At 43.7% G+C, this 18,992-nt stretch overlaps 1 long non-coding RNA gene across 1 annotated transcript; it reads left to right on the top strand.

The window, feature by feature from the left end:
- The first annotated feature begins 15,823 nt into the window (after positions 1-15,823).
- On the top strand, positions 15,824-17,743 carry LOC120878472. Its single transcript, XR_005724554.1, has 2 exons — positions 15,824-15,910; positions 17,450-17,743. It is a non-coding gene; the product is annotated as an uncharacterized LOC120878472 (long non-coding RNA).
- Positions 17,744-18,992: the final 1,249 nt, after the last annotated feature.

Genomic DNA, 18,992 nt, shown 5'->3' with positions numbered 1-18,992 from the left:
GGGAAGGAAATTGGCAGGCGTGCTCGGAGGGGTGACTGCTTGGCTGACAGGCCACTCTCCTATCTTCTCCACGGAGCACTCCATAGGCTGCTCGGAGGCCTGAGCTTGGGTCTGCAGCTGCCCGGAGCACATCAGTGTTGGGACCTGTCATCTGGGACAGAGGGCATCTTCTTGTCCTTGGTAAGTTTTCTCCCACTATTAAAAAATCCCTTAGCTCTCCCTTCATCTTTTCCCCTCTTTGTTCAAGAGAGAACACGGAAGGGCCCTTTTTGCTTTGTGTGTGTCTTGGTTTTTACATTTTTTAAGTTTAAGACAAACTCCCCAGATGGGAATTGGTTTTCAGTGGCATTACTGGGATATAACTCCTCAGTTATTCAGTAGTGATTTACATCACTATGTAGCTTGACATGGCACTTCCTGTTTGGAGTTTTCTCTGTCCCAAACCAAGGTAGCCACCCTAGGGAGTTGAGAATACAAGGAAATGGTAAGTGTGACCCTATCCTGGGGCAGGCCTGTTCATTCTTCCTGGGAAACGCCCACAATTTCTTCTGCTACTGTGGTCACTCCTTCATGCACATTGGTGAGCACATTGATGATTACAACTGCTCAATGTCTACACCTGGAATGAGTCGCCAATGAGTTTTGTTTTAGAATCCTTAGCAACCTGACTACCCTGCTAGGAGCTGGGGAAGCAAAGATGTCTACGAAACTAGGGTCTAGTAGAAAGAGAGCTGCTTCCCAGGTGGTGCTAGTGGTAAAGAACTCGCTGGCCAATGCAGGAGACAGACACAAGTTTGATCCCTGGGTGGGGAAGATCTGGAGAAGAGCATGGCAACCCACTCCAATGTTCTTTCCCGAAGGGTCCCGTGGACAGAGGAGCCTGGCAGGCTACAGTCCATGGGGTCACAAAGTCAGACATGACAGAAGCGACTTACTATGCATGCAGAAAGAGATGTAAACAAGCAAAATAAAGCGTCATCAGATCCATGATACAGTATACAGAGGATATGTGGGGATCCAAAGAACAGTGTTAAACTCTATTGTGAGAACATGCTAGGAAAAAATTCTTAGAGGAAATGATGCTTAAATGGAACCTGTAATGTAAAGTAGGCGTTCATCAGGAGGATGAGGATTTGAAGAGGTGTTTGTGGTGGATGGAACCATGTGACTATCGCAGATCTACCTTGCTGTGTTATGAACCAGCATCACTCTCATTCCTGAAATTAGTTGAGCTGGAGCTGGGGACACACAGATGACAAGAATCATGAGTCTCAAGAACCACTGGTGGCCATGTTTTCAGTCTCGTGGAAATCTGAGAAATGAAATTCCTATTGAGAAGTAGAAATCAAGAAAAGAGTGGAAGACGTCTGATCATGGTTCCGTGTCTTTGATTTCCACTAACCCCTTGTCCAGCCAACAGTTTGGTTTTATGAGTCTTCCAGGAAATTCCTCCTTTTTGCTTAAGTGAGTTTATCATTATGTCATGTCCCTCTGAATCTCTGGTAAGTGTCTTTGCTCTAAAGAAATAATATCCATTTCTTTTTGCGTGCTCAGTCAGTTCAGCCATGTGCGACTCTGCCATCCCACGGACTGTAGCCTGCCAGGCTCCTCTGTCCGTGGGATTCTCCAGGCAAGAATACTGGAGTGGGTTGCCATTTTCTTTACAATTACTTTACTTTCTTTTGATTAATGAATGTCTTTTTCTATCCTTTCACTTGCAACCTACCTATAAGGTCATATTTAGGTGAGTTTCTTATAGGAGCATTCAGTTGGGTCATATTTCCTAACCCATTTTGCCAATCTCTCTCTTTCAGTTGGGGTATGTATGTATGTATGTATTTTTTCAGTTGGTTTATTTAGGTCACTTATGTTTAATTATTGACGTTAGAACTTAAACCTGCCATTTTATTGTTTTCTGCTGTATTTCTTATGCTTCTGTCTTATTTTTCTTGCCTTTTTTTGGATCACGAACATTTTTTTTGAATTCTATTTTTAATGACTATACAGTTTTAATTTTATATTATTCTGTAGATTCTTCTATGGCTATAGTGTTTCTGAGTGTATCTGTAGCTTTTTTAGTAATTGTTCCAGGTATTACTGTATATATGTACAATTTATTACAGTCTGATGGTGTTAGTATTTTATCAATTCAAGTGTAGAAACCTTACCTGCCTTTACAGCTCTTTGCCTTCCCCTGGTTATAATTGTCTTAAATATTTCCTCTACTCATATTTATAACTATATCATGAAGTTATAATTTATGTTTCAATCATCAAATAATTAAGAAACTTAGAAGGAAGTGTATTTACTCATAGTTTTTACTCTGTGTGTGCTTTCTTCCTTTTTCATATTCCTAGATTCCTTCCTTTTCCATTTCATTTCTGTTTAGAGAACTTCCTTTAGCCATTTTCTTAAGATAATTCTGATGATGATGAACTGAACTTTCTTAGTTTTTCTTTAGCTGATGTCTTGAGTTTCTTTCATTCTTGAAGGATCGTTTCACTGGATATAGAATTATAGGTTGACAGTTATTTCATTTCAGCACTTCACAAATGTTATGCCACCCACTTCTTGCTTCTGCCATTTGTGATGAGAAATCTGCTATTATTCAAGCTGTTTTTCTTCTTTATATGACGCGTTGCTTCTCTCAGCTTTCAAGATCTTTTGTTTTTAGGGTTTGTTTGTTGTTGTTCAAATTTTTTATTATATTCAGCAGCATAAAATTACACTTCAGTAAATATAAGAAGGATACTGTGTTTAGTTTTGTAAAGTTTAACTTGGTATGGACTTTCCTGAGGCTTATCCTGTTTGTGATTTACTTACTTGTCATGATTTACTTAATCTATAGGCTTATGTTTTTTTTTGCCAAATTTGGAAAGTTTTTAGTCATTATTTATTCAAGTAATTTTTCAGCCTTGCTCTCTTTCTCCTCTCCTATTGGGATACAGACAACATAAAGTTAGATTTTTGCTGTGGGTCCATAAATCACCGAGGCTCTCTTCGTCCCCCCACCCCACCCCACTCTGTTTTCTCTGTACTGTGCAAATTGGGCAATTACTATTGCTCTATATTCCAATTCACAGATTTTTTCCCCTCTGACTCCTCCATTCCCCTGTTGAGCCCATCCACTGAATCTTCGCTTTATATTTTTCAGTTCTTAAATTTCCACTTTTTTCTTTTTTATATCTTCTCTGTGCTGAGAGTTTCCACTTATTTGCTCAGACGTTTCTATTTTTTTCATGTTTCAAGCACGTTCATAATTGCTTGTTGAAGCATTGAGATGGCTGCTTTAGAATCTTTCTCAGTTAATTGTAATATCTCTGTCATTTTAGAGTTGGCACCTATTGATGATCTTTTCTCTTTCAAGTTTAGATTTTCCTGATTCTTGGTGTGATGTGTAATTTTCAGTTGAAACCTGGACATTTGGGGTATTACATTATGAGACTCTGGATCTTACTTAAACTTTCTGTTATAACTGGTTCTTCTAATTCCTGGCAAAGGAAGGGAAGGGTACTGCCTTGTTGCTTCCCGGTTGGGGTAGAAGTCCAATCACCACTTGACCTCTGCTGACACTGGAGAGGAAAGGGGCTCCTATGAACTGCTTGGCAGGGGTGGGAGGTTTGGATCCCACAAGGCAGCCACTAATACCTTAGGAATTGGTACCAATTCCACCAATAGGAATTCCTTGTTACTGCTCCCCATGGGGCCACTACTGACCTTAAGAAGGTAATGATCAGCCTTATTATCTCTGGGCGGTGGTGAAAATCCTGACTCTTTACTCTGCCTCCTTTGACACCACCCCAGCTGGGATGGAGAGGGGTGCCTTGTTACTGTTGTAGATGGAGTTCAGATGCACCAACTACTGACAGCACAGGGGCAGGGCCCATTACTGTCCTGTGGGGATGAAAGTCTGGCTCCCTGCAGACTTCTCTGATACCGTCTCAGTGTGTGTGTGTGTGGGGGGGGTGGGGGTACAGTTGGGGTCCTTTGATATATCCCACTAGCAGGGAGTCTAGGGTTCCACTCCTCCTTTGATGGTGTGGGTGGGAATGGAGTCACCATTTTTATCTGTGGTTTTTGGCTGGAGTAAGTTGGTTAAAAGTTCTTAGTCTTGTTAGACTTCCCCTTTCCTGTTATTTTGACTTTTGTTGGGGACTTTTTGCTTGTTTGTTTGCTCCTTTTGGCATTTCTAGGATGCCAGCTTCTTCAGCTCCAGGTCTGGGAAGCACGAAGCTAAAAGAGAACACAGGCAACTCATCACCAGATTGTGCCTCAGATCCCAAAGTCTCTAGCCTGTCTGCATTTTTCTCTCTTCTCATGTCTTATATATAATGTCTAGGGGTTTTTGTTGTTGTTCAGTTGCTCAGTCGTGTCTGACTCTTTGTGACCCCATGGACTGCAGCACACCAGGCCTCCCTCCTCCCCTACCTTCCAGAGTTTGCTCGAGTTCATGTCCATTGAGTCATTGATGCCATCCAACCATCTCATCCTCTGTTGCCCCCCCGTTCTCATCATGCCCTCAATCTTTCACAGCATCAGAGTCTTTTCTAATGAGTCAGCTCTTTGCATCAGGTAGCCAAAATATTGGAACTTCAGCTTCAGTATCAGTCCTTCCAATGAATACTAAGGACTGATTTCCTTTAGGATGGACTGGTTTGATCTCCTTGCTGTCCAAGAGACCCTCAAGAGTCTTCTCCAGCACCACAATTTGAAAGCATCAATTCTGCATCGCTCAGCCTTATTTATGGTCCAGCTCTCACATCCGTACATGACTACTGGAAAAACCATAGCTTTGAGTAGACGGACCTTTGTTGGCAAAGTTATATCTTTGCTTTTTAATAGCTGTCTAGGTTTGTCATAGCTTTTCTTCCAAGGAGCAAGCGTCTTTTAATTTCGTGATTGCAGTCAGCATCTGCAGTGAATTTGGAGCCCAAGAAAATAAAGTCTGAAAACAAAAGAAAAAGAAAGCTAAAAGAAAAAAAAAAGGAATAGAACAGCAACAACAACAACAAATAAAGTCTCCCTGTTTCCATTTTTTCCTCATCTATTTGCCATGAAGTGATGGGACTGGATGCCATGATCTTAGTTTTTTGAATGTTTAGTTTTAAGCTAGCTTTTTCGATCTCCTCTTTCACCTTCATCAAGAGGCTCTCTAGTTCCTTTTACTTTCTGCCATTAGGGTAGTGTCATCTGCATATTTGAGTTTATTGACATTTCTCCCGGCAATCTTGATTCCAGCTTGTGCTACATCCAGCCCATGATGTACTCCGCATATAAGTTAAATAATCAGGGTGACATACAGCCTTGACTTACTCCTTTCCCAATTTTGAACCAGTTCATTGTTCCATGTCCAGTTCTAACTGTTGCTTCTTGACCTGCATACAGGTTTCTCAGGAGGTAGGTCAGGTGGTCTGGTATTCCCATCTCTTTCAGAATTTTCCAAAGTTTATTGTGATCCATACAGTCAAAGGCTTTGGCATAGTCAATAAAGCAGAAGTAGATGTTTTTCTGGAATTCCCTTGCTTTTTGAACCTTGATCTCTGGTTCCTCTTACCTTTTCTGAATCCAGCTTGTACATCAGGAAGTTCTCAGTGCACATAGTGTGTAGTTGTGCAGTACTTTGAGCATTCTTTGGCATTGCCCTTCCTTGGGATTAGAATGAAAGCTGACCTTTTCCAGTCTCGTGGCCATTGCTGAGTTTTCCAAATCTGCTGGCATATTGAGTGCAGCACTTTCACAGCATCATCTTTTACGATTTGAAATAGCTCAACTGGAATTCCATCACCTCCACTAGCTTTGTTTGTAATAATGATCCCTAAGGTCCACTTGACTTCACACTCCAGGATGTCTGGCTCAAGGTGAGTGACCACACCATTGTGGTTATTTGGGTCAGCAAGACCTTTTTTGTACAGTTGTGTGTATTTTTGCCTCTTCTTAATCTCTTCTGCTTCTGTTAGGTCCGTACCATTTCTGTCCTTTATTGAGCCCATCTTTGCATGAAATGTTCCCTTGGCATCTCTAATTTTCTTGAGATCTCTAGTCTTTCCCATTCTATTGTTTTCTTCTATTTCTTTGCACTGTTCACTTAAGAAGACTTTCTTATCTCTTCTTGCAGTTCTTTGGAATTCTGCATTCAAATGGGTATATCTTTCCTTTTTCCCCTTGCCTTTTGTGCTCTTCTTTTCTCAGCTATTTGTAAGGCCTCCTCAGAGAACCATTTTGCCTTCTTGCATTTCTTTTTCTTGGTGATGGTTTTGCTCATCACCTCCTATGCAGTGTTTCAAAGCTCCATCCATAGTTCTTTAAGCACTCTGTCTATTAGATCTTATCCCTTGAATCTATTTGTCACTTCCACTATACAGTCATAAAGGATTTGATTTAGGTCATATCTGAGTGACCTAGTGGTTTTTCCTACTTTCTTCAATTTAAGCCTGAATTTTGCAATAAAGAGCTCATGATCTGAGCCACAGTCAGCTCCCGGTCTTGTTTTTGCTCACTGTATAGAGCTTCTCCATCTTTGACTGCAAAGAATATAATCAGTCTGATTCTGGTATTGATCATCTGGTGATGTCCACGTGTAGAGTTGTCTCTTGTGTTGTTAGAAGAGAGTGGTACGACCAGTGCGTTCTGTTGGCAAAACTCTGTTGGCCTTTGCCCTGCTTCATTTTGTACTCCAAAGCCAAACCTGCCTATTACTCCAGGTATTTCTTAACTTCCTACTTTTGCATTCCAGTCCCCTATGATGAAAAGGACATCTTTTTTTTTTGGTGTTAGTTCTAGAAGGTCTTATAGGTCTTTATAGAACCAGTCAACTTCCATTTTCTTCGCCATTAGTCATTGGGATATAGACTTGGATTACTGTGATTTTGAATGGTTTGCCTTGGAAATGAACTGAGATTATTCTGTCATTTTTGAGAGTGTATCCAAGTACTGCGTTTTGTTGACTATGACGGCTACTCCATTTCTTCTAAGGAATTCTTCCACAGTAGTAAATATAATGGTCATTTGAATTAAATTTGCCTATTCTTGTCCATTTTAGTTTGCTGATTTAAATGTTGATGTTCACTCTTGCCGTCTCCTGTTTGACCACTTCTAGGGTTTTAAGTTGTATTTAATGGGGGCAACATTAAATACAACTTAAGAAAGCTGAGCACTGAAGAATTCATGCTTTTGAACTGTGGTGTTGGAGAAGACTCTTGAGAGTTGCTTGGACTGCAAGGAGATCAAAGCAGTCAGTCCTGAAAGAAATTAGTCCTGAATATTCATTGGAAGGACTGATGCTAAAGCTGAAACTCCAATACTTTGGCCACCTGATGTGAAGAGCTGACTCATTAGAAAAGACCCTAATGCTGGGAAAGACTGAAGGTGGGAGGAGAAGGGGACAACAGACGATGAGACGGTTGGATGGCATCACTGACTCGATGGACATAAGTTTGAGTTGGCTCCCGGAGTTGGTGAAGGACAGGGAAGCCTGGCATGCTGCAGTCCATGGGGTCGCAAAGAGTCAGACACGCCTGAGCAACTGAACTGAACTGAATGGGGGCAACAGGGAAAAGTACATCTACTCCATCTTCCTGTTAACAGAAATCAAGATATAAAATATCACAAAATGAAATATTTTATAAAATAGTTGGCTTCATGTTTTTGGAATTGTACAGAGATTTATTTATTGCTGGTATGTTGACTCCCACACTAGAACTGTTTCTGGCACATGGTAGGAACTTAAAAATATTCAGTGACTGAATCTCTACTTCAGTGAGAAAACTTAAGGACTTAAGTAATTTCTTCTTCAACTGGTAACTTCTCAAGTAATTTCTTCTTCAAACACCCAACACAGTTGGGTCGAGTAAAGAGTGCGGTTAAAGAATCAGTGTAATTAAAAACAATGCTGCTGAGAAATTTAATAAATTTATTATACTCAGAAGTTAGACAGTGGAACAATCTCTGCATGATCTGAATTTGGACTGTCTGATTCCAGAGCCTGAGCTCTCAGACGCATCACTGAGGCTCTCATGAAATTCAAGGCCCCTTTTGTTCCTTGAGGACAAAGGATGGGTGAGAGGGAGCCCCCACTTGAGACAATGACAAAGTGACAACACTTTCCCACTGAATTAACAACGTCCTTGCATTCTCCTAGCAATTGCCCAGTGCTGTCAGCTCCTTCCTTCCGTTCAGTGCCGGGCTTCCTGCCTAGTGCCCTAATTACCCCCTGATTCCTGTGCAAGTGGGGTTCCACTCCAGTTTCTCTCTTGCAGCTGCATTTTTTCCAGCCCCCCCCAAAAAAAACCCAAATGCAATAGTGCTTTCCCATTTATCTGCAGTGTTTCCTAATGCTACTCACCACTTCCCAGATTTTTCCCTACTCTTGACTTTCAGGATCCTTCACTTTCTTGATTTCCCTCTAATTTGATTTGCCCACTGATTACTTTCTGACTTCTCTTTTTACTCCCACCTCTGACTGGTGCACTTCCTCAAGATTCTTCCTTTCCTGTCATTGTCCATAGTCTCATTCTCAGCTTACTGAAGCTCACAGCTTCAATAAGTCTGGTAACTAGACTCATTCATTCATTCAGTGTTCATTTGTCGAGCACCTGCTGTGTACCAGGCATTGTTCTATAGCAGGGAACAGGATAAACAATGTCATTATTCCAGTGGAAGACACAGCAAACAACAACAGCAACAAAATCAGATGGTTTTGGAGCCTTACAACATTTCAACAGTATTAATCAAACTTCTAACTTGTCATGTACATAATCTCAATTCCAAAATTATTGAAAATAAGGATTTTGTTTTTTCATGAAGCTAATGCTCCCACCTTATTTTATGCATGAGGTCTACTTTAAAGTTGTGCTTTCACATAGTTGGTGATTTTTAAACCTTTTTATTCATTTATTTAGCTATGTTGGGTCTTAGTTGCCTCATGCTGGCTCTTCAGTTGCAGCATGTGAACTCTTAGTTGTAGCATGTAGGATCTAGTTCCCTGACCAGGGTTTGAACCCTGGCCCCCTGCGTTGGGAGCATGGAGTCTTAGCCACTGGACCACCAAGGAAATTGCCATAGTTGGTGACCTTAAAAGTCTGTTGATTTAAAAATATTGCTGATTATTAATTTTTTCTAAGGAGACTTTATTTGTAAATATCTCAAGGCAATTAAATGTATTCTTGATGTTACACAATGACTCTGAAACCTGCCCAGCCACATACCAGCCCACACAGTCTGGAGCAAGTTACTCAGCCTCTCTGCACCTTCATTATTCTTGCCCCCAGGAACCCCTCAACTTATGAACCTCATGTCCAGACTAGGACTCAACTCACGAGTTCAAAGCAGTTCCCCTGAAGGACCTCTGTGTCCTAAGGGGAAGATCTTTTTTAGTTTTGAAAGTCATAGCAATGAGACAAGAATGTGGCTCTGGAACCAGGCAACTTGGTTTTATGTACTGGTTCTTCTGCTTCCTAGGGTTATCCCTTAGCAAGTTATCTAACCTCTCTGTACCTCAATTTTTTCATCCATAAAATGGGATAATGATAGTGCCTAGTCTAGAATTTTTATATTGATGAAATAAGTTAATAACTATGAAAGTACTTAGAACAGTGCCTGGTATTTAATAAGGGCTACATTAATGAGTATTTGTTATTTTAATCTATTTATACACATAGTTCTGTCTCTTTAAGAGAAAACCAGGTCACTGGATTTTATCTGTTGGAATCTTAGACTGCCATTAAGGTATGAAACTTGTAATTCTACATTTTGAACGCTTTAATGAATTCATATTTTCGAGCAACCTTAAGAAAATACATATAAAAAAATCTCTTTCAACTTTAGAGAATGAGCTTCTAAAAATGAATACTTGGTTTCTTTCCACTTTGAAGTATAAACAACCCCAAATTTTGTTATATAAACAAAACAAAAAGCACATAAAATCCCTTAATTCAGAGCTATATTTAAAAGAGAGGGCAGACGGCAGATAATTAATATACACTACAACTGTTAATGTCACACACAAGAATTAAAATGTATCAACAACCAGAAGCTGGGCAGAGAGTTTCTGGCATCATAACTCACTTCTACAGCACTGTGCTGTGCAATTTAACTGCAGTTACAAACAGAAAAACCCTCACGTCTCCTTTTAGTCAGATTTGTGGTTTTACAGCATATCTCCCATGATTCCTTCCCATATTCTTCTCCCTGTAATCACCTTCCCTTTAGTATTTGTCCAAGTCAGAGGGAGAAAATAATTTTTAGAAAAGCGACAAGCTGTAAAAAGCAGTGTCTTTAACAGGAAAACACTACTGGTGAAAATCCAAATCGCCCAGAAGTTACACCTACCCTCCTCACCCAGTCAAACCAAGGAGCGTTGCATCTGTTAGTACCATATGGTGGGTTATCTGAGAGCCGAACAGAACCTCCGCAGCACAGAGGCCCATTAGCCAGTCTGCCTTGCAGGCGTGCATATGACCCAAGGCTGTCCTGGGAGCTCCGGGCCCGCAGGGGGTGGTTTAAGACTTTGGCCACTTATCAGGCCTGACTCCACGGCCTTTGCAGCTTCTCTGTGAGGACTTCAGGGAACTTGCATCCTGTTCCGTGCGCACGGGGAGAAGGGTTCACGTCCTGGAAATACCTCGCTTGGTGGCTCCGATGGCCAGTAAGTCATTTCCGGCAGAATTCCTCCAGAGATGCCTTTGAATGGGGAGATGTGTCCTTCCATTAAGAGGCGGGGGCTGGGGGCCCTGTGGGGGTCTTGAGAGCCTGGGGCTGAAGTCATTCCTGACCCAGGGCTCAGCTCCAGCAACACCCGGGCCCCTCTGGACTAGCTGAGTCCACAGGTCCTGCCCTCCGCCCTGGGCCTTGTTTGTGGCTGAGTTCCTCTTGGGGGCTTTTGGTGAAGACATGAGCTGTGTTGGCAGTGGTTCAATGCAAGGCAGAGGAAGGATTCCTGCGGCTGGCATCCACTCTCTTTCAAGACTTCTTTCACTCTACATAGGACTGGCTTTACCTTATGGTGAAAGTGAAAGTGAAGTCGCTCAGTCGTGTCTGACTCTTTGCAACCCCATGGACTATAGCCTACCAGGCTCCTCCATCCATGGGATTTACCAGGCAAGAATACTGGAGTGGGTTGCCATTTCCTTCTCCAGGAGATCTTCCTGACCCAGGGGTTGAACCCAGGTCTCCTGCACTACAGGCAGATGCTTTACCGTCTGAGCCACCAGGGAAGTCCTTACCTTATGGGGAGAGGAATAACAAAAATTGCCCATCTCCACTTTAGTAGTTTTTAACGTTCCCCTGCCCAGAAGTTAGTCTTTAAATGTATATCAGCACCAGCATAACTCCTTTCTCCATGTTGAGTAAGATGATAAGTTTCCTTTCCTTCCACCTCTCCTGCCTCCCTAGTCCTGGCTATTTACTAAGAGCCAAGGCCTTCCCTGGAAGCTTGGTCGATAAAGAATCTGCCTTCGGTGCAGGAGACCTGGGCTCAATCCCTGGGTCGTGACTGAGCGATTGAACAACACAACAAGGGCCCCTGAGCAGTGAGGGAAAGCAGGCATCCCTGGGATCTCTCCAGCACCTGAAGGAGGAGCCTGGCACCAGCTGGAAAAGGACGCCCCTTGTGTAGGAGGGCACTGGGTGGGCGAGTGGGCGAGGGTGTAAGTGCAAAGGCAGCTGCAGGGACTATTGCAAGAGGTGGGCACACTGAGGGCCAGGAGGACCCCGTCTGGCCCTGTCATGTGACGGGGTATCAGGCATCAAGCCTGGCTGCCCCTTCCACCAAGGGGACACTGGATCAAAGTCACCGGGAGCTGTGCTTGTTTGGTTCTCAGCTTGGTTCTTGCGTGGCACACGCATCTGGCAGTGTTTGTGCCTGTTTTCTCCCTGGGGCCACCTGAAGCCCCTACAGAAGAACCTTTGCTTTCTACTGCAGGTAATTCAGGGTAAGCAACTCTGCCACGGCCAGAGTGAAGACTCCTGCGCGCTCCACCACCTGATCTGAGCTTCAGCCTTGGCCTGGCTGCGCCTCTGCTCCTGGTTCCCAGGTGTCTGTTTCTCTGCCTGCCCCTCAAATGTTGCTCTTCCTAAGGGGCCACAGGGGCCTCAGACTTCTCTCAGTTCACACTTTTTTCCTGCTGATCGTATCTGCTGCCCTGACTCCCTACACCACCCTTCACTGGATCTTTTTGCATAACATTCAAAATGAAGGTGGGTCTAAATCTCATCAGGGCTTCCAGGTTACAGGACATAAACAGGAGGACGAACATGGCAACAGACACCAGGGGAATGCAACCAGCAAGACCCAGAGTGTGGGAAATTCCATGGGCAAACAGATTTACTTCAAAGATAAACAGGAAGAGGAGTAGGGAGTGGGGATCAGAGAGGGCGTGGAGGGAGAGAATCCATAGAGTAAAAGAGTCTTAAGAGTCTATCATTGATCCCAATCTGTGGTCTAATGTGAATCCTAATTCAAATAAACTTTTATAAAAAATGAAAATTTGAACCTGACTTGGTATTTGATTAAAAAAAATATTGTTAATTTTTAAGGCATGATATTAAAAGACACTTACTCCTTGGAAGGAAAGTTATGACCAACCTAGATAGCATATTCAAAAGCAGAGACATTACTTTGCCAACAAAGGTCCTAGTCAAGGCTATGGTTTTTCCAGTGGTCATGTATGGATGTGAGAGTTGGACTGTGAAGAAAGCTGAGTGCCAAACAACTGATGCTTTTGAACTGTGGTGTTGGAGAAGACTCTTGAGAGTTCCTTGGACTGCATGAGATCCAACCAGTCCATTCTGAAGGAGATCAGCCCTGGGATTTCTTTGGAAGGAATGATGCTGAAGCTGAAACTCCAGTACTTTGGCCACCTCATGTGAAGAGTTGACTCATTGGAAAAGACTGATGCTGGGAGGGATTGGGGGCAGGAGGAGAGGGAACGACAGAGGATGAGATGGCTGGATGGCATCACTGACTCAATGGACATGAGTTTGAGTGAACTCCGGGAGATGGTGATGGACAGGGAGGCCTGGCGTGCTGTGATTCATGGGATGGCAAAGAGTTGGACACGACTGAGCGACTAAACTGAACTGAACTGAATGGTATTGTGCTTTTTTTTTTTTGTCCATTTGAATTCTTAAATTTTGAAAGTCCTTATCTTCTGAAATATTTATTGGGAAAGCTATGAGGTCTGGAACTTGCTTAAAAATAATGCAGGGAGGGATGGATGAGGGTTGAGATGAAACAAGGTAAACCACAATCTGATCAGGGTTGGAGTTAGGTGATAGGAATACTGGGGTTCATCATATTATTTCTACTTTTGTTTATTTTTAAAATGTTCTGTAGTAAGAAGTTAAAAGAGGAAAGAAAAAAATAGATCTATATCAGCTGCTTCGTCTCAGCACTTTCTGGGCCACATACAGAAGGGGGAAGGTCACCTGGGAAGCCTTTCTGTCGGTGACTCGGTGACTTGGGCGGCCCCTCTGACCCCTAACTGGGCTTGGAGTTTCCACCTCTCTGCACTTCCCCCCCTGAATATTCACTAGAAGGGAGGCGGTTTCCTGTCTTGTCTGATCTCAGCACGTCTGAAACTGTCCAGCACCAGGCCCTCACCCCCAACTTCTCCTTTTCTGTTACTGGTTGAGCATTTCCTTTGCCTCTATCACGGATTAAAGGCATCTAGCTGTCTCTGACTCTCCCTTCCTCTTCTTTCTGTAAATCCACTTAGTCACCAAGCTATGTGTTCTTTCACAATGTTTCTCAGACTCGTCTCTTCCATTCCCGTAGCTTTCACCCAATGCCAGTTGTGGTTTCCCCTCGTATGTGACTTCCTTGCCCATTTCCTACCATTACTGTTCTCCTTCCAGCCTTTTCTTGCTGCCACCAACCGTTAGAGAGACCACTGGGGCAAGAGCCTTGTATTAAGTCGCAGCCTAAGAGGGGATGGCATGATCTGGACTTTCAAACCCTAATTTCCCGCCCTCCCAATCTTGAGAGTCCCATGCAAAGAAGGTTGGAATGATGATTATCAGGCAGACAGCAAAAAGGACCTCACAACTCAAACAGAGTCTAATGTGGAAAACTATTTCTCAATTGCTAAGCAAACACATCTTTCATCCATTGCTGGTAGGTCAACAACACCTGGACTTGGACAATCGACAGAATCTAAAGTCACGAAGATCCTGTTCAAGTGGGTCAATAGATAAATGAAAAGCTTAAATGACAGAAGTAAAGAAGAGTCAGAGATTCTTGCTAATTTTGCTAGTGTGCCCAACAGTAGAGCAAGACGCCAGGTTTTGTTTTATTTTTTAAACCAAGGACATGAGATTTGACAAATGAATCTCAAATTTAGTCACTCATTCATATGAAGCTGTACAAAAGTGTTCAAAAACAAATGCTTCAGTTCAGTTCAGTCACTCAGTCATGTCCAACTCTTTGCGACCCCATGAACCACAGCACGCCAGGCCTCCCTGTCCATCACCAGCTCCCAGAGTATACCCAAACCCATGTCCATCGAGTCAGTGATGCCATCCAGCCATCTCATCCTCTGTCATCCCCTTCTCCTCCTGCCCTCAATCTTTCCCAGCATCAGGGTCTTTTCAAATGAGTCACCTCTTTGCATCAGGTGGCCAAAGTATTGGGGTTTCAGCTTCGACATCAGTCCTTCCAATGAACACCCAGGACTGATCTCCTTTAAGATGCACTGGTTGGATCTCCTTGCAGTCTAAGGGACTCTCAAGAGTCTTCTCCAACACCACAGTTCAAAAGCATCAATTCTTCGGTGTTCAGCTTTCTTTATAGTCCAACTCTCACATCCATACATGACCACTGGAAAAACCATAGCCTTGACTACACGGACATTTGTTGGCAAAACGATGTCTGCTTTTGAATATGCTATCTAGGTTGGTCATAACTTTTCTTCCAAGGAGTAAGCGTCTTTTAATTTCATGGCTGCAATCACCATCTGCAGTGATTTTGGAGCCCCCCAAAATAAAGTCAGCCATTGTTTCCACTGTTTCCCCACCTATTTGCCATGAAGTGATGGGACCAGATGCCATGATCTTAGCTTTCTGAATGTTGAGCTTTAAGCCAACTTTTTTGCTCTCCTCTTTCACTTTCATCAAGAGGCTCTTTAGTTCTTCTTCACTTTCTGCCATAAGGGTGGTGTTATCTGCATATCTGAGATTATTGATATTTCTCCCGGCAATCTTGATTCCAGCTTCTGCTTCCTCCAGCCCAGTGTTTCTCATGATGTACTCTGCATGTAAGTTAAATAAGCAGGGTGACAATGTACAGCCTTGACGTACTCCTTTTCCTATTTGGAACCAGTCTGTTGTTCCATGTCCAGTTCTAACTGTTGCTTCCTGACCTGCATACAGATTTCTCAAGAGGCAGGTCAGGTGGTCTGGTATTCCCATCTCTTTCAGAATTTTCCACAGTTTCTTGTGATCCACACAGTCAAAGGTTTTGGCATAGTCAATAAAGCAGAAATAGATGTTTTTCTGGAACTCTTGCTTTTTCGATGATCCAGTGGATGTTCCCAACGTCACAGCTTTCACAATAAATATTTCAGTGTGAATTTCAAAAGATAAGGACTCTTAAAAAAAAAAAAAGCACAATAGTATTACCCTGTCTTAAACATTAACAGTGTTTTCTTATATTATCAAATATCAAGTCAGGTGGAAATTTTCATTTTTTAAAGCACATTTTATTTGAACTGGGATTCAAGTTAGACCGCGGTTGAGGCTAACAGAGTCTTAAATTCCTCTAGTGAGGAAGGCAAGGAAATTAAGGCTGTAACCACTCAGGCTGTGAGTCTTATACAGACAGCCCGCCTGAGAGAGTGAAGCCAGCACAAGAGCGGTTAGAGAAGCAGAATTCCTGGTTCCAGGCATGCCCGAGGTCAGCTGCACCCCATCTCACCAGGTACTTACGCCTAGAAATCTTTCTGCTTTGCCAGCTCCAGGGCTTTTCAGTTACTCACCATGAGGAAATCTTGGACAAACACAGCTCAGGGGTTTTGTGAGCAGGGCAAGGTAACCACACAAAATCAAGACAATAAAAGACAGAGCCTCCTGCTTGGGCCATCTCCCAGAGGACCAGTGGAATAAACCCAACCCTTGGAAAGCTCTAGACAAGGGTGGTGACCTACCCCTCCTAGAAACTGACCTGATCTGGGGAGCGTGCCGATGGCCAGTGATATGCTGAACCAAGCGTGTCTCTCTCAGCAGATGGAGCCAGCTGGAAGCAGCTCAGAGCCACTGAGAGATGGCAGGAGACGGCAGGGGTCACTCGTAAACCGAAGCCACGCAGCACAGAAGAGATGAGAACAAGCAGGCAGCCGGGGCAGAAGGGGCTGGTAGGGAGAATCAGAGGTAGCCTCAGGCACCTGGAGCTTTGAGGGCTCCCAGTGAGCCACTGCACCCCCGGGAGGCTGGCTCTGCCGCTGATCAGCCTGCTTGGAATCTTTCTTTTCCTCAGTGGTCAGGAGAGGACTTTTAAGCACAGCCAGTTACGTTTGAGACCCTTGTCCCTTTTTGTGTCTTTCTCTCCAGACTCAGCACATCTCCCCAGACGGGCTAGATGACTGGAGCAGAGGAAGGTGAAGGCCAGGGCATCTGCCCACCGCGCTCCCTGGGTGCTGGCTTCCTGTGCCCCTGCCGCTGCCTCGCAGGCCTTCCTGTCCCCTCCCAACCTTTGGATCTCACCAAAGCCTCACTTCCCCCAGGACAACACATTCCTCACCTGGTAGTATGTGTTGAAGCTGGGATTATTTGCTTTTGCTTATAATCCACCTGTAATGCAGGAGACCTGAGTTCGATCCCTGGGTTGGGAAAATCCCCTGGAGAAGGGAAAGGCTACCCACTCCAGTATTGTGGCCTGGAGAATGGAATGTAAAGTCCATGGGGTCACAAAGAGTCGGACACTACTGAGCGACTTGCACTTTCACCTTTCACATGAGAGAACTTGATTAATTATTCATAATGTTAATTATTGTGGACCACAAACCCCATGGGGGGACAGAGGCCACTTTGCACTCCTCTGTCTTCCCAGGACTCAGCACAGGGCCTGGTCCACAATAGATTATTGGTGAAGGACTAGATTCCAGTGATACATACAAGGGAAAGTGAATTAGGTTTGCTCAAAGTCACGTATCTAACACGTGACCCGAGGGGAGAGTCAGATGAATGCTACTTAACCAGCATTTGGGCTAACACATGATACCGAGCCCCTTTGGGGGTTCCTGAGCACAAGGCCTATCTGTGTCCTCCGCTTCTTTCATTACAAGAAACAGCCTTCATCCATGACCTTCCCTAAGTTCCAAGGGGAAGATTCAAGCAGTTACTAATTAGAGAAGGGAGGGGGATGGGAGACCGAGGACAAACAGTCAAGAGCAGCCTTGGGGCAAGGTCCTGTTTCCCCATCAGTGGATACATGCAACAATATCTTTGAGCTGTTTTGCAGAGACCAAAACTGCTTCCAGGTAGGAGAAGTTAACCATCAATGATGATAGGCTGCCCAGAAGCATGGAGACCACAGACCAGCTGGACCTGGAGGTGGATGCTGGACTCCTACTTGCCTCATCACCAGCCCATCAGAAGAATGTCCATGAGCTGACCTAGCCCTCATTGAACAATTGCTATAAAACTTGTCACTATCTTCCCTAAGCGAGGACACATGGTTTTGGAGGCATTAGTCTACTGTGGCCCCCTTTGCCTGGCAAAGCAATAAAGCTGTCCTTTTCTTCTTTACCCAAAACTCTGTCTCTGAGATTTGATTCACCAATGGTATACACAGAAGCTGAACTTTTGGCATCACACACAGCCACACAGCCCCCAAACTCCCCCAAAACTCCCCCAGACCCCACTATGGGCCTTTTCTCAAGAGAATGGAATATATTATGATTAAAGTCATTAGCTGACAGACAGAGGTGGAGGGGCCCACTTGTTGCAAAAGCAGTACTTAAGTTTTAACTAATGACAGTGTAAAACTTTGACTGCTTAAATATACGCCCTACAAGAAAATGAAAGTTGAAATTAATCAAGAGAGCTGTCCTTAAAAAGTCCCCATGGAAATGAAATATATAGGGGTTTTTTTGGAGTGGAGGGGCAGAAACACACACCCTGTTTTAAAAATAAACTTCTAATTACATTATTAACTAAAAAGGTCATAGTTGATTCATGATTTTACTTAATGTCTTTTTTTCTGTTCCAGGATCCCCTCCAGGGACCATATTACATATGGTTATCAGTCTGCTTAGGCTCCTCTTGGCTGTACAATTTCTGACTTTCCTTGTTTTTGTCAACCTTCACAGTTTGGAGGAGTGCTTTCTTTTGTTGATGATATCAGTATTTTGTAGACTATCCCTCAACTGATATTTGTCTGATGTTTTTCTCATGATTAGATGAGGGTTCTGGGTTTTCTGGAGGAAGATTAAAGAAGTACCAGTCTCATCACATCTTATCAAGGGTATATCAATAAGGCTTACCACTGCTGATGTGGGTCTTGATTACCCGGCTGAGGTAGTTTTGTCAAGTTTCTCCACTCTAAAGTCGCCACCACCACTCCTAAGTTCCTCCCACCCCCGCCACCCCCACCTTTTCATATCGTGCTCTTTGGAAGGAAGCACCACGTGCAACTCACATTCCAGGAGTGGGCATTATGTTCCACTCCTTAAGGGCAAAGTATCTACATAAATATTTTAAAATCCTTCTGCATGGGAGATTTGTGCCTTCTCTCCCATTTTTAAATTTATTCAATCTTCCAGGACTTTCATGGTGGTCCAGTGGTTAAGAATCTGCCTGCCAATGCCAGGGACACAGGTTCAGTCCCTGGTCCAGGAAGATCCCACATGCCGTGGAGCAACTAAGCCCTTGGACCACAACTACTGAGCCAGAGCTCTAGAGCCCATGAGCCGCAACAAGAGAGGCCACCACGTGCTGCAACGAGAACATAGCCCCACCTCATCACAACAGAAAAAGCCTGTGTGTGTCCATGAAAACCCCAA

The sequence above is a fragment of the Oryx dammah genome, unplaced genomic scaffold, assembly GCF_014754425.2.
Source record: "Oryx dammah isolate SB20612 unplaced genomic scaffold, SCBI_Odam_1.1 HiC_scaffold_19, whole genome shotgun sequence".
Lineage (NCBI taxonomy): Eukaryota > Metazoa > Chordata > Mammalia > Artiodactyla > Bovidae > Oryx > Oryx dammah.
Note: the sequence above shows the minus strand (reverse complement) of the source record. Positions and strands in the feature narration are given on the sequence as shown.